We start from the raw sequence: 14,611 nt of genomic DNA on the forward strand, positions 1-14,611 counted from the left end.
CCTGTGTTATTCTTGTGAACGGCAGAGATGTGTGTGTGTGTGTGTGCATTTCTGTACACTGATTTAATTGGTAATGTTTCTCAGTGGGGTGTGTGTGTAGAAAGGACAGCAGGAATGTGTGTTTAATCCGTTTTTCTTCTTTTCCTTCACTGTCTACCAGACGACTGCGAGTGCAGTAATTAGTTTGACACTAAAAAGCCAAGCACTGAAATAATAACAAAAAGAAAAAAAGGGCTCCAGCAGCACAATGTTTTTTCAGCGTGTCACAGTGCTTAATGATATTACATTTTGTGACAGAGACGCGGTGTAGCAGCTCCTTGTATAACAAGTGAAAAGTGTCAGTAAATGTTATGCAGACAGGGTAAGTGAAAGTGCATGAGCACAAGAGTGTTTGGATGCCAGCGCTTGAGGTTAAACTGTAAATAAGAAGAGAGTGTCACATTTTTATTTAACCAATGTTAACTTGCCCTCTGGGTGAGGAGAGAGGGAATGTTCCACTTCAGGATGTTTTCCTAATGGGGTAAATCTGCTTTCGGTCTTGCCAAAGTCTTGCAAATTGACAATTAGATTGGATGGATATCATAGCCTGACCTGACCTTGATTCCGGCCAGAGGTTACAGCAGGATTTTGGAAATCCTCCCTACAGTGGTATTTCTATTTCATATTGCTCCAAATGGTGAAAATATGTTTATATGTAAAACTACAGTTTTCTTTTTGAATATATATTTAAAACATATTTGTTTATGTAATGACAAAGCAGAATTTGAATCTTTACACTGAATGCATATTAGCAAACAGGATTTTTCTTTACACAAAGTTCTGTCTACTGTATTGTCTATGTTTAACATTTACAAATATCACCCTGAAACACAAAACCTTAAGTCCTAAGTTACAGGGGTATATTTTTGCCAATAGCCAACAATACATTATGAGTCAAATTTTGCATTGTTTTCTTTTATGCAAAAGTGGTATTTTGGAAATTATCCCTACAATTTGGTGGTATTTCTAATGACTATTATAGAAATATATAATAGTAAGTGATTAGTAAAATATTATGCACTGTCATCATGGCAAAGATAAAAGAAATCAGCTAGTTATTAAAATATTATGTTTAGAAATGTTTAGAAAAATCTCCTACTTCTGGCTTGCAGCTGGAGGCGCATACACTGTGTAAATTAAAGCATATGCTGGATAAGTTGGCGGTTCATTCCGCTGTAGTGACCCCTGATGAATAAAGAGACAAGGCTGAAGGAAAATTAATGAATAAATGAATGAATGTGTTGAAAAAATCAGAAATTGGAGGAGGAGGGTTAATAATTCTGACATAATAAAACTAAATATGAGCATTTTCATGCAAATGACAACCTTGCCATGAAAAAAAAATTATCACATAATTCACATCCATAACATAGCTTTTTGCTCAAAAATGTAAAAAATATCAAATAAAATAAAATTCATTATTTTTGTTCTATAGAGAGCCAACTCTTACCCTTTTGATTAGCATTATTTCTTTTGGGTTAAGCAGTTTAAATCACAGAATTTCTACAAAGTATGTTGTATACTGTAAACTCGCAGACTGTTTTTGTCACATCCATAAAGCATGTTAATTTCCGTCATTCAAAATATTTAAAAAATGTTTACAGATAATTTTTCTGCTCCCGTAACTTTGTGATTAGTTGTTTTGGAAATAATAAACAGATGTTTCAGTATAATGTTAACATATCCTTTCTATGTGAATTTATGTTTTAAGATTTTACTGCAAATGTCACATCCATAATGCTGGAATATGCTCAATTATTATGTACAGTTGAAGTTATTAGCTCCCCTTTGATTTTTTTTCTTTTTTAATATATTACCCAAATTATGTTTAACAGAGCAAGGACATTTCACAGTATGTCTGATAATTTTTTTTCTTCAGAAGAATGTCTTATTTGTTTTATTTCGGCAAGAATAAAAACAGTTTATAATTTTTTAAAAACCATTTTAAAGTCCAAATTATTAACCCCTTTAAGCTATTTTTTTCTCTCGATAGTCTATAGAAATGCATTGCAATTTTTAGATTTTATATATTCACTAATAAAAATGATTTTTCTATTTGAGTTTATTTTAAAAAGCTGTTTATTTATCGGCAGTTGGCATTAAATAAAGCTATAAGCTATATATAAGCGATATTTTTTTTCGATAGTTTACAGAAATGCATTGCAATTTTTAGATTTTATATTTTTACTAATAAAAATGATTTTTCTATTTGAGTTTATGTTAAAAAGCTATTTATTTAATGACAAAGCATAATAATCAGCATCTTTTTTCCAGTATTCAGTGTCACAATAAATAAAATTAGTAGTTGCCCTAAATCTTTACTTTTTTATATTAAACTCGTAAAGCTAACTTAAAACAGCGAAAATTATTTAGAAGAATGAAGTTAAACATTTATTCATTAATTTTCTTCCAGCTTAGTCCCTTTATGTATAAGAGGTCACCATAGCAAAAACCCAAGCCAAAACGGGGAGAACATGCAAACTCTGCATAGAAATGCCAACTGATCCCACCAGGACTTGAACCAGCAACCTTTTTGCTTTGAGGCGACAGTGCTAACCACTAAGCCAAAGTGTCACACTAAGGTTGAAACATTCATTCATTTATTTTCCTTTAGCTCAGTCCCTTTATTCATCAGGGGTCGACACAGCGGATCGAACCGCTAACTTATCCAGCATATGTTTTACACAGCGGATGCCCTTTTAGCTGCAACCCATGACTAGGAGAAACCCATACAATCTCATTCCATTTAGTTTATTCAATTCACCTATAGCGCAAGTCTTTGGACTGTTGGGGGAAACCGGAGCACCCACACCAACACGAGAAAAACATGAAACTCCCTGCAGAAATGCCAACTGGCACAGCTGGGACTCAAACCAGCAACCTTCTTGCTCTAAGGTGACAGTGCTAATCACTGAGTTTCACCCCAAAGTTTCAACATGATTAACATAAATTAACAGGAAACATGTTTTTATGCCTTGTTGATAATGTATACTTTAAATGGTGCAAGATTCTTCAGAGATCATTTTAATATGCAAGGTAGATGGTCAAGAAACAATTAAATCATTAAAAATGTTGTAAACAATCGTGAATATTGTTTTCTAGATTTGTTTTGATAAGGATGAGGTTCAAAAGAACAGCTTATATCTGTAATAGAAAACTTTTGTAACATTATACATTAATTTTCAGCATGTATGCCTTCAATTGATCTAATATGACAGTAAAGACATTTATTACAATACAAAAGGCTTATATTTATTATATTATTTCCTTTTATAGAACATGAAACATTACATAGCCTATTATTTCTAAATATTAATAATATTTAGTATTGATAATTTATTACTCACATTTCATAATTATCAGTGTGCAAAACAGTTGAATATACTTTGCATTTTATTTCCTTATATAATGAATAGAAAGTATTACTTAACTGAAATTTGACAGTATTAAGTTGCCTCATAAAGGCAGTTAATACATTTTAATAAAGTATTTAATACAGTTACTGCTTCCACAGTTAATGATTTTGATCAGAAATTGCTTCCACATGTTATTAGATTAACAAAATGCCTCTTCAATGCATTCCAGATCCTTCTGTCCCTATTTAACCTCTGGTCCCTCTCTGCACCTTAGATGTGGCAAAGTAGTGAACATTTCCAGTATATCATGATTTAAATTTGTGATTAATGTAAACACGAGAGAGTCCATCACATGAGAACTGACGGTGGACTGAGGTGTGTCCTGTAGCTGTGTGTGTGTGTTTGTGTGTGTGTTTGTGGCGCATGTTCTTCATGTGACCGTTTCTGGCCACAGGCTGATTAAAACACATCTCTCTTTATGTCTTCTGTAGCACAGATTAACTCTTGATGTGTTGAAGGAATGTCAACACTGCGTTTATAACACCGCATTCACTCAACCTCTGAAACCTCAAATGGGCGAATGTTATTTAAACAGATCTAACACTGCCACGTTTCTTTTATTGACATAATCATTCATTGCCAATGCTTTTCTTCATAGTAGATTGCATTAGCTTGGGTTTCTGTTGACTAATCAGTGAAACTAATCGTATCTCATTTAGTGTGAAAAGCCATGTTCACGAGTAGGTACACTGTTAAAAACAAAGGAACCAGTAAGAACTAAAAAGGGGTTTTTACACTGATGCATTAGGCCTCGTCCAGAGGCTATTCTAGGGGCTCAAAATTTCACAGAGGGGCCTCCATCCAGCGTACATCCCCATTATATAATATGTAATCTGACCAAGTTTTGATTCTGGTATAAGAAGCTTTAATAATGACCCTAAGAAATGTTAATCAAGGGATATTGTACATGATATTTAAAACAGGAACATGTTAATATAATTTAGGAAAGTTTTGTTGTTATAGGATTAAAATTGATTAAATTCAACTTCTGAATGTTCTTTAGCACAGGGATGTCCACACTCGGTCCTTGAGGGTCGTTGTCCTGCAAAGTTCAGTTCCAACCCTAACACCTGGGCTAGCTAATCAAGCTCTTGCTAGGCCTTCTAGAAACATTCTTTCAGGTGTGTTGAGGCAAGTTGGAACTAAAATCTGCAAGACACCAACCCTCCAAGACCGAGTTTGGACACCTCTGCTTTAGCATATAGCTTGTACTATTAACTATTTACTGTTTGTATTTAAGGCTGATATAATTTAATACAGTTCCAATACAGTTAATTAAACTATATACCAAAGCCTGCATTCTTAAAGGAACACCTTACTACTTTGGTGCTGGTGACTATTTACAGGCACCATTTTGCCTGCTGCAGCCATGGTATGGCACAAAATACTATTTAATATTACACTGGAATAAGATTATAGTTCCTAGCCATATCAGTCTTGTACAAGATGTAACAACATAAGTATAACGGTCTCCAGCATCCTCTAGTTATTACGGAGCTGTTTTGACAGGAGCAGTGATGTTCATGACGCGTCCAAGCATTTATATCTCAAGATTAACTTTATTTTCTTACAAATGCTACAAACAAACACGGTCAAAAATCTGTTTCCCCGCTACTCCTCCCAGCTGATCACCCATCACCTGTAAGCCCTTGCGTAAGCAGGTGAGCTGACGTGACACATAGGTGGAGTTTATCTATATCATTAAACCACTCGATCAGTGAAACAGAATAATACTTTATAATATTATTAATCTTAATTAATCATGCAAAAATAAGTTTGAAGCTTTAAATATGAAAATTATTGAATTCTTCAGTCATTTTTGAGTAAGATGCTAATGGTCTAATCCGATTTAATGATTTATGCTAAGCTAAGCTAAAAGTGCTCCCACCAGACCCGTGGATGATATTTAAAACAATAATATGTTAATATAATTTAGAAAGTTTTGCTGTTATAGCTTTAAAATTGATTTAATTCAACTTTTGAATGTTCTCTTCAGTGTTTGAACTCTCAGTAATGATTAAATCACACTGAACTGAGCTAAACTGAACTGAACTGAACTTAAACACTAAAACCTGAACCACACTGTTCCAGTTACTATGACCATTTATGTGAAGCTGCTTTGACACAATCGACATTGTAAAAGCGCTATACAAATGAAGCTTTTTTAGTGCAGAGGTGTCCAAACTCGGTCCTGGAGAGCCGTTGTATTGCAAAGTTCAGTTTTAACCCCAATCAGACACACCTGGGCTAGCTAATCAAACTCTTGCTAGGCCTTCTAGAAACATTCTTTCAGGTGTGTTGATGCAAGTTGGAACTAAAATCTGCAAGACACCGGCCCTCCAGGACCGAGTTTGGACACCTCTGCTTTAGCATATAGCTTGCACTATTAATTATTTACTGTTTATTTTTAAGGCTAATATAATTTAATGCAGTTTCAATACACATGATGAAGCTATGTACCAAAGCCTGCATTCTTAAAGGAACACTCAACTTTTTTTGTAATATAAGCTCATTCCTGAGTCCCAAAGAGTTAAACAGTAACCATTTTTTGAATACATTTAGCCTATCTATGGATCTGCCGGAAGCACATTTAGCTAAGCTTAGCTTAGCATAAATCAATAAATCAGATTGGACCATTAGTATCTCGCTCAAAAATGCCCAAATGATTCAGTAATTTTCATGTTTAAAGCTCAACTCTTCTGTAATTACATCATATACTAAGTTGATAGAGCTACAAACTATACTATACTATATTATTCTGGCATAATAATAAATTACTTTGGTGCTGGGGACTATTTACAGGCACCGTGGAATATCATTTAGCTTTAAAATTGATCAAATTCAACTTTTGATGTTCTTTAGCATATAGCTTGCACTATGATTTATTTACAATTTTTATTTAATAATAATTTGATTTGACGTATTTTAATACAGATGATACATTTACATTTAGTCATTTAGCAGACGCTTTTGTCCAAAGCGACTTACAAATAAGGACAAAGAAGCAATGAAGCCGTGTACCAAAGCCTGCATTCTTTAAGGAACCCTCCACTTTTTTGGATTACAGGCTCATTACTAAGTCCCTTAGAGTTAAGCAGTAACCATTTTTCGAATCCATTTAGACAATCTATGGATCTGGCAGAAGAACATTTAGCTTAGCTTAGCATAAATCAATAAAACAGATTAGACAGTTAGCATCTTGCTCAAAAATGACCAAATGATTCAATAATTTTCATATTTAAAGCTTGACTCTTCTGTAATTACATCATGTACTAGGCTGATACGGATAGGAACTATACTATAAAATACGATATTACTCTGGCATAGTAATACAATAATATTGTGCCATGCCATAGCTGCAGCAGACCCAATTATATTACGCAGTGCTTGTAAACAGTTCCCAGCACCAAGCCCTACCCCTGCACCACCAGTTAGAGTCTGTGTAATGTCATTGCACCTGCTTTTTCAGATTTTTATTGTCATTAATTTGATATTATGCAGATTGTGGTGGTGCAAGTTTAGGGCTTGGTGCTGGGGACTATTTACAGACACTGTGTAATATAATTTTGCCTGCTGTAGCCATGGTATGGCACAAAATACTATTAATTATTACGCTGGAATGAGAGTATAGTTCCTAGCCATATCAGCCTAGTACAAGATTTAATAACATAAGTTTCAAGCTTTGAATATAAAAATGATTAAATCCTTTAGTCATTTTAAGTGAGATGCTAATGGTCTAATTTGATTTAATGATTTTTGCTAAGCTAAGCTAAAAGTGCTGCTGCCAGACCCGTGGATCGGTTGAACAAATTAAAAAGTGGTAAAACTCAACTGCTTAACTCTAAATGAACTGGCACAAGGGCATATTTAAAAAAAGAGTGTTCCTTTAAGCATTTACATGTTCAGAATAAAAGAAAGATACAGTTTTCAGCATTTTAAAGCATTTATAGCTTGACAGTTAAGCTTGGCTAGACTGGACAGAGCCTTCCTTTGATAACTAAAGTAAAAGTATGCTCTCGCCTACAGCATAGCGATTTGAAAATGATCTCAACTTTTCAGAAGAACCAACCGATCAGCTTCACACGTTGTACGGATTGTTACATGCATTTCAGTAACAACGGTAGACTATTTACCTTAGCTAAACGCAGAGCAGCTAAACATTGTGGCGCTTTTTAATTTCCTCCATAAATATAACAATATATTTCTGTCACCTATAATGACCAGGTAAAAATTTACAAATGACTTGAAAGTTTGAAAAAGAAATGTGGTGATTATTAAATAAATTAAATCACATTTCAGCATTGTATTTCTAGCTGTTTTTTATTTTCTCCTTATTTTTCTCCTTTAATCAGTCATATCTTTGATTGACATCTCACAGAGCTCTACAATTATTAAGCTACTTCAATGACACCTCACCTTGTGAAAGCTTACTTCAACACATGAGAAACAATAGCAAAACAATGAGTAGCTGATTCCTGGATGTAAGATTAACCTGGACCTTTGTGTGTGTGTGTGTGTGTGTGTGTGTGTGTGTGTGTGTGTGTGTGTGTGTGTGTGTGTGTGAGAGAGAGAGAGTGTGTTTGATGGCTGCTGTCAGTTACTGTAAGTACTGTATTGGCTGAACTTTAGCACATGTCGTGCATGGTTTACTTATGTGAACTTCAGGATGGACTAGAATGGAAAAAAATGCGTTTTGTTTCAGTGATTTTAGTTACCAGTTTAACCAGAGATCTGGTCTGATTAAAACTGAGTGATTCTCCACTGCACACAGTTCAATGTGTCAGAGTGCAAATGAGTCTGGTGTGCTCATGGGTAAATGATTATTTTGAGTGTGTTTGTGTGTGTGTGTGTGTGTGTGTGTGATGAAAGTCAGGAAAAGAAGAGAATAGGTATGTGGACATTTAAAGGACATATATCCCCCCCCTAAAAAAACGTACATAATAAATAAACATAATTTGTTTATTATTTTTAGTAATTAAATTTATAGATGTGTATTTATTTATTAGTGCTTTTCTTTGAAAAAGATTTAGGGAATATGTTTTAGGTCTGAAAAATGACAAGAATATCATAATATTAAAATTAAATCAGTTTATATGACTCATAAAGTATACTGGAATCCTATTTCACAGTTTATTGATGAATAGAGCTTACTTAAAACTGTATTGTTATAATTATTTTTTATTATTTGCTTATTTACTCTAAATTCAAATGATTCTGAAGCCGTATTATACTTTTATGTGGTGAATATGGCCTAATGAAAGGTTTTGTTATCATTATTATTACTAGTTTTTGACTTTTTATTTCCTTTTTAGTGTTTATACAGTGCAAAAGTCATGTTGGTGGTGATAAGTTTTGTCAGTATACAGCTTGACGGACCCTGTCCTCATTGAATTTCATTTTCAGCCCAAATGTTTATCAATAAAGTCACCTTTTGTGTTCCAGGAAAAAAAAACAAAGAGTCATATTGGAAGAGGCAAGAAGCTTGTTAAATGACGACAGTGTCTGTGTGAACAACAAAAAAGGTCACAAAAGGATGATCCATTGCTTTGAGGCAAAAAATGAGAGGGGGAAAAAAAATCCAAAAATGTTACGAAATGCATCCTTAATGAATAAAGTGATTCACGGACACACACACATGCATGCAAACACAAACACTGCCCTGTGCTGATTTGTTTTCAATAGAGAGTTTGTCCGCTCAGACTGTGATTAGTCATGCTCACCCAATGCAAGATATCTCTGATTTTTATTTTCTAGCTATAAATATTACCGAATAATCTTGCTAACGGACCATAAAAAAGCTAGATTTACTCACCCGATTTCTTTCTTTGGGCTTTTTAAAGGTGATTCCTCAGTGTTCTCAAATGAAGTGTGAAAGCTTCTAGGATGTTGAAGAAGGATCTAGATCTTGAGGAACCGCAGATCCTCGGTCACAGTGTAAAACCAAGCTAGATCCTTCAGTAGGAGACACCAGAGTCAGATGCACTGAAGAAACTCCTGCAAACACACACACATGCAATGAAAAGAGCCGGCCCTGAAACTCATTGGTCACATTACTCAGCATGTGGCCAATTAGGAAAGCTTGAGAGAGGAGGAGAACACCTAGAGTCACTTCTGTGTGTGTGTTTGTGTATGTGTGTATGATGAAAGGAACAGTACTTTTCTTTCTTACCCATCGTTTTCTTTCTGTTAAACTTCTATCAATTACTGTTTCCGTTTCAGGGCTAAGTGTAGTGAAAGCAGGTTTTGTCCTGTTTTTGTTAGTCAGCGTGATTCTTTCTGCATGAGCGCATGTGTTAACGATTACATAATGTGTCTCATTTAAAGGGTCACACTTTTCAGTCGCAAACTTTGCTGATGATAGTTCCATGATCACATTTAATTAAGGTTATGTTTTAGTTTGTTTCAGATCTTTCGCATAATTGCGTCACAGCATATCTCAGATTGTTTGGTCTTGTCAGAAATGTTTGATGAGGAATGTTCGAGTTCATATTGAGATCTCTGACTTTGTTGTGTTTTTTTTAAATGAGATTTGTTTTCATTCTCTGGCGTAAAATGTGAGAAGTTTAAATCTCATTTAATCTCATCAGCATCCAGGAGAAACAACAGAGATATTAATCAAGAGATCTCAATTATAAATAAAAGATCTTATGCGATTTTTGGTTATCATTGGGTTGGAACGCATTCATGAAATTAATACTTTTAATTAACTAAGTTTGCACTTTACATCATACAAAATGTCTAATAATAAGTATTTTAAATGATATATAACAGTTTTGAAGTACAAATAAATTTACATTATTAAATCAATATCAGGGTTTAACGCTAAGGATATTTTCTACTGGCCTGATCTGGCCAGTGGTTAAAATTTTTACTTGCCCTGCCAACAGTTTTTATTCAGCATAACCTTTCTTTAAATACAACTGACATTTTATATATATAAAAATCTATCTATTGAATTAATCAATCTGTTAAAAAACATTGGCTAGAATTATGTATTATAGGATTACATAGAGAAATAACAGATGAACCAGTGTTGTGCCAAGAAATGCACCCCTGCTGTATATGTCATGTCATTATCATCTGCTTCTCCGGGCCGGGTCGCAGGGCCAGCAGTCTTAGGAGAGAACTCCAGACTTCCCTTGCCCCAGACACTTCCTCCAGCTCCCTTAGGGGGATCCCGAGACGTTCCCAGGCCAGCCGAGAGACATAGTCCCCCCAGCTTTTCCTAGGTCTTCCTCGAGGCCTCCTCCTAGTGGGACTTGCCTGGAACACCTCCCTAGGTAGGTGTCCTGGAGGCATCCGAAACAGATGTCTGAGCCACTTCAGCTGACTTCTCTCGATGTGTAGGAGAAGCAGCTGTACTCCGAGTTCCTCCCGGGTGACAGAGCTCCTCACCCTGTCTATATGTCATCAAGATAGCTCTGAGCATGGCCACCGTGTTGTGAGCTCCCAGCAAAAATGTTGCATTTTGTGTGTTTTACTTGTATTTTTGTCGTTTTTCGTGCTGAATGTACACACTCTTATTACCTACGACAGAGACACACACTACGGGAAATTGGCTCCTCATTGCACATTGAAGACCGGACTTTGAGTTCTTTAATGACGCTCTGTTTACAAACACAGCAACAGAGCCCTTTGTCTGGGTCACACAACTGAAGCGACGAAGGAAACCCAGAGCCGGAAAAGAGGAAAGTGAGCTGGCGTCTTCGTCAGACTGAGACGCTGTGGGTTTCTACCTCCGCTCCCCAAAATTCTGCTGGCTACCGTTCAGTCACTGGACAACAAACTTTGCGAACTTTGGGCGCACATTTCCCTCCAACGTGTAACAAGAAACTGCAGCATTAGCTGCCTTACAGAAACCTGGCTATCTGCAGAGGTACCAGACACAGTGGCTGAACTTTCGGGGTTCTCTGTGCACAGCGGATGGAACGAAAGAACTCACAGGGAAAAGCAAAGGAGGAGGTGTTTGTTTCTTTAATAACAACTCATGGTGTGATGAGAGGAACATACACCCAGTTAGATCATTTTGTTCTTCTGATCTGGAATATCTTATGCTTCGGTGTCGGCCATACTGGCTACCAAGGGAGTTCATACCGGTTTTCATTACGGCTGTTTTCATCCCCCTCAAGCCAACACAGAGCAGGCGCTCAGGGAACTGTACGGGAGCATAAGCGAGCAGGAAACTGCTCACCCGGAGGCAGCATTTATTGTTAGAGGGGACTTTAACAACACCAATCTCAGGAAAATCGCTCCAAAATACTATCAACACAACATTACAAACACGCGTGGTGACCGGATTTTGGACCATTGCTATTCCCCGTCCCAGATGCATACAAATCCCTCCCCCGCCCACCGTTTGGCAAATCAGATCACTCTTCTGTTCTGCTCTTGCCTGCTTACAGGCAGAAACTGAAACGGGTACCACCCACCCTCAGGACGTTTCAGAGCTGGACAGACCAATCAGATTCCATACTTCAAAACTGTTTTGATCACGTGGACTGGGATATGTTCCTGGCAGTGTGTGATGATGACATTGATGTGTACTCAGACAACGTCACATGCTTCATCAGGAAATGCATAGAAGTAGTGGTCCCAACAAAAACTGTCCGTATCTACCCCAACCAAAAATCCATGGATCAATGGCGAAGTTCGAACAGCCCTATCAGTGCGAGCTTCCACCTATAAATCCAGAAATGCTAAGGAACAAAAACAAGCAAATTACAACCTCACGAAAATCATCAAAGCAGCAAAACTTTAATACAGAGACAAGGAAGAGGGTCAACTTAACACCAATAATGTAAGGCGCATGTGGCAGGGACTTAATTACATCACAGACTTTAAAAGTAACAAACCGCGGCCACTGTAAACTTTGCTGCATCTCTCCCGGACGAGCTTAACTCGTTCTACACCCGCTTTAAAGCCCAGGACAGCGCCCACACACTGCGTGCTCCCGCGGCCGAAACCGAAACCGCCAGCACTCTGTTCCTGTAGCGGACGTAAGAAAATCTTTCCGTCGCGTGAACATCCGGAAAGCTATGGGCCCAGATGGCATACCTGGACGTGTACTTTAAGCATGCGCACACCAGCTAGCGGGGGTTTTCACGGACATCTTAAACCTCTCGCTCTCTCGGTCTGTGGTTCCCACATGCTTTAAGACAGCTACTACTGTGTCCATATCGAAATCAGCAAAAACCACATGCTTGAATGACTGGCGTCCAGTTGCTTTGACACCCATCTTCAGCAAGTGCTTTGAAAAGTTGATTAAAAAGCACATCTGCTCTGTACTGCCCGCTCACACTGACCCTCTGCAATTTGCATACAGGAATAATCGCTCCACTGATGATGCAATTGCTTTCACCTTGCACACTGCTCTGTCTCACCTGGAAAACAAAAACACATATGTGAGAACGATGTTTGTGGACTACAGCTCAGCATTCAACACCATAGTGCCTGCCAAGCTGGTGGTGAAGCTCCAGGATCTGGGTCTACACAGCTCTCTGTGCAACTGGATCCTGGACTTCCTGTTAAGCAGACGCCAGGTGGTCAGAATGAACAACATTACATCATCCAAACCGATCCTCAACACTGGTGCTCCACAGGGCTGTGTTCTCAGCCCACTCCTGTACTCCCTGTACACACATGACTGTACAGCCAAACACAGCTCCAACGTCATCGTTAAATTGGCTGATGACACAACGGTGGTGGGCCTAATCACAGATAAGGATGAGATGGCCTACAGAGAGGAGGTGCACACTCTGACGCAGTGGTGTGTAAAACCACCTCTCACTCAACATCAGCAAAACCAAGGAGCTGGTGGTGGATTCAGGAGAGAGAAGAGAGAACACACCCCCATCACCATCAACGGGACACCAGTGGAGAGAGTCAGCACTTTCAAGTTTCTTGGAGTACACATCGCTAAGGATTTGACATGGACTGCTCACACAGACGCAGTGTTGAGGAAGGCAGAACAACGCCTCTTCTTCCTCAGGCGACTCAGGCGGTTTGGAATGAGCCCCCCACATCCTCCGTTCGTTCTACACCTGCACTCTAGAGAGTATCCTGACTGGCTGTATCACCACCTGGAATGGAAATAGCACCAGCAGCAATCACAAAGGCCTACATAGGATTGTGCGAACTGCTGTACGCGTAGTAGGAGGTGAGCTTCCCTCCCTCCAGGACATTTACAACAGGCGGTGTGTGAGGAAAGCCAAGAGAATTATCAGCAACTCCAGCTACCTAAGCCATAGTCTTTTCTCTTTGCTACCCTCAGGCAGACGGTTCCGCAGCATCTGGTCACGCACTAGACGGCTAAAGGAAAGTTTCTTCCCTCAGATTATTAGACTGATGAACACTTAACGCACCCCACACAGACACTTCCATACCCCTCACTGCACACCATCAATATGTAGCATGCACTGCACTTTAACCAATCCATACTTAAAACAACACTGCCTACAACTATGTGGACACCTATTCATTGTACATATTGCTGTTAATTTCACATTGTCCAGTTATTTATAAAAAAAATTTTGAGGAGTATGCTGTTGTATTTTGCACTGTCTGTATTTTCTCTGCACTGTTATTTTATTTGCACTGTCTGTATTTTATTTTCTGTATGTATTTTGCCCCCTGACACCATGCGAAGGAAACTCATTTCGGCCACTTGTATCCAAGATCTTGTCCTTTTGGTCATGAGTCATCATGACCCAAAGCTCATGACCATAGGTGAGAGTAGGAACAAAGATTGACCAGTACATTGAGAGCTTTGCCTTTCGGCAAATGCTGAAGGTCCATGTTCAATGAAGCTAACCGAACAACATCGTCTGTGAATAACAGAGATGAAATCCTGCATATATGAAATGTGTATATATTAACTTAAATTGATTTTAAAAAGGGCAGCACGATGGTGCAGTGGGTAGCACAATCGCCTCACAGCAAGAAGGTCACTGGTTCGAGCTCTGGCTTGGTCAGTTGGCATTTCTATGTGGAGTTTACATGTTCTCCCTGTGTTCGCATGGGTTTTCTCTGGGTGCTCCAATTTCCCCAACAAGTCCAAAAACATGTGTTGTAGTTGAATTAGGTAAGCTAAATTGTCTGTAGTGTATGAGTGTGAATGCGTTTGTATGGATGTTTCCCAAAACATAAGCTGGATATGT

General features: G+C 37.9%; 1 protein-coding gene across 24 annotated transcripts in view; it reads right to left on the bottom strand.

Moving 5' to 3' along the window:
- Positions 1-14,611, bottom strand: part of kcnj13 (potassium inwardly rectifying channel subfamily J member 13) — a 61,113-nt gene that overhangs the window by 17,537 nt on the left and 28,965 nt on the right. For 18 of the 24 annotated variants that reach the window (XR_015508624.1, XR_015508623.1, XR_015508622.1 and 15 more), the window contains one exon: positions 9,268-9,449. The gene's annotated coding sequence lies outside the window, so the exon portion shown is untranslated. Of the gene's footprint in view, positions 1-9,267; positions 9,450-14,611 lie in introns of those variants that run through there. The other 6 variants (XR_015508636.1, XR_015508638.1, XR_015508637.1 and 3 more) reach the window with 1 other exon arrangement.

The sequence above is a fragment of the Danio rerio genome, chromosome 15 (assembly GCF_052040795.2).
Source record: "Danio rerio strain M-AB ecotype USA chromosome 15, GRCz13ab, whole genome shotgun sequence".
Classification (NCBI taxonomy): Eukaryota; Metazoa; Chordata; class Actinopteri; order Cypriniformes; family Danionidae; genus Danio; species Danio rerio.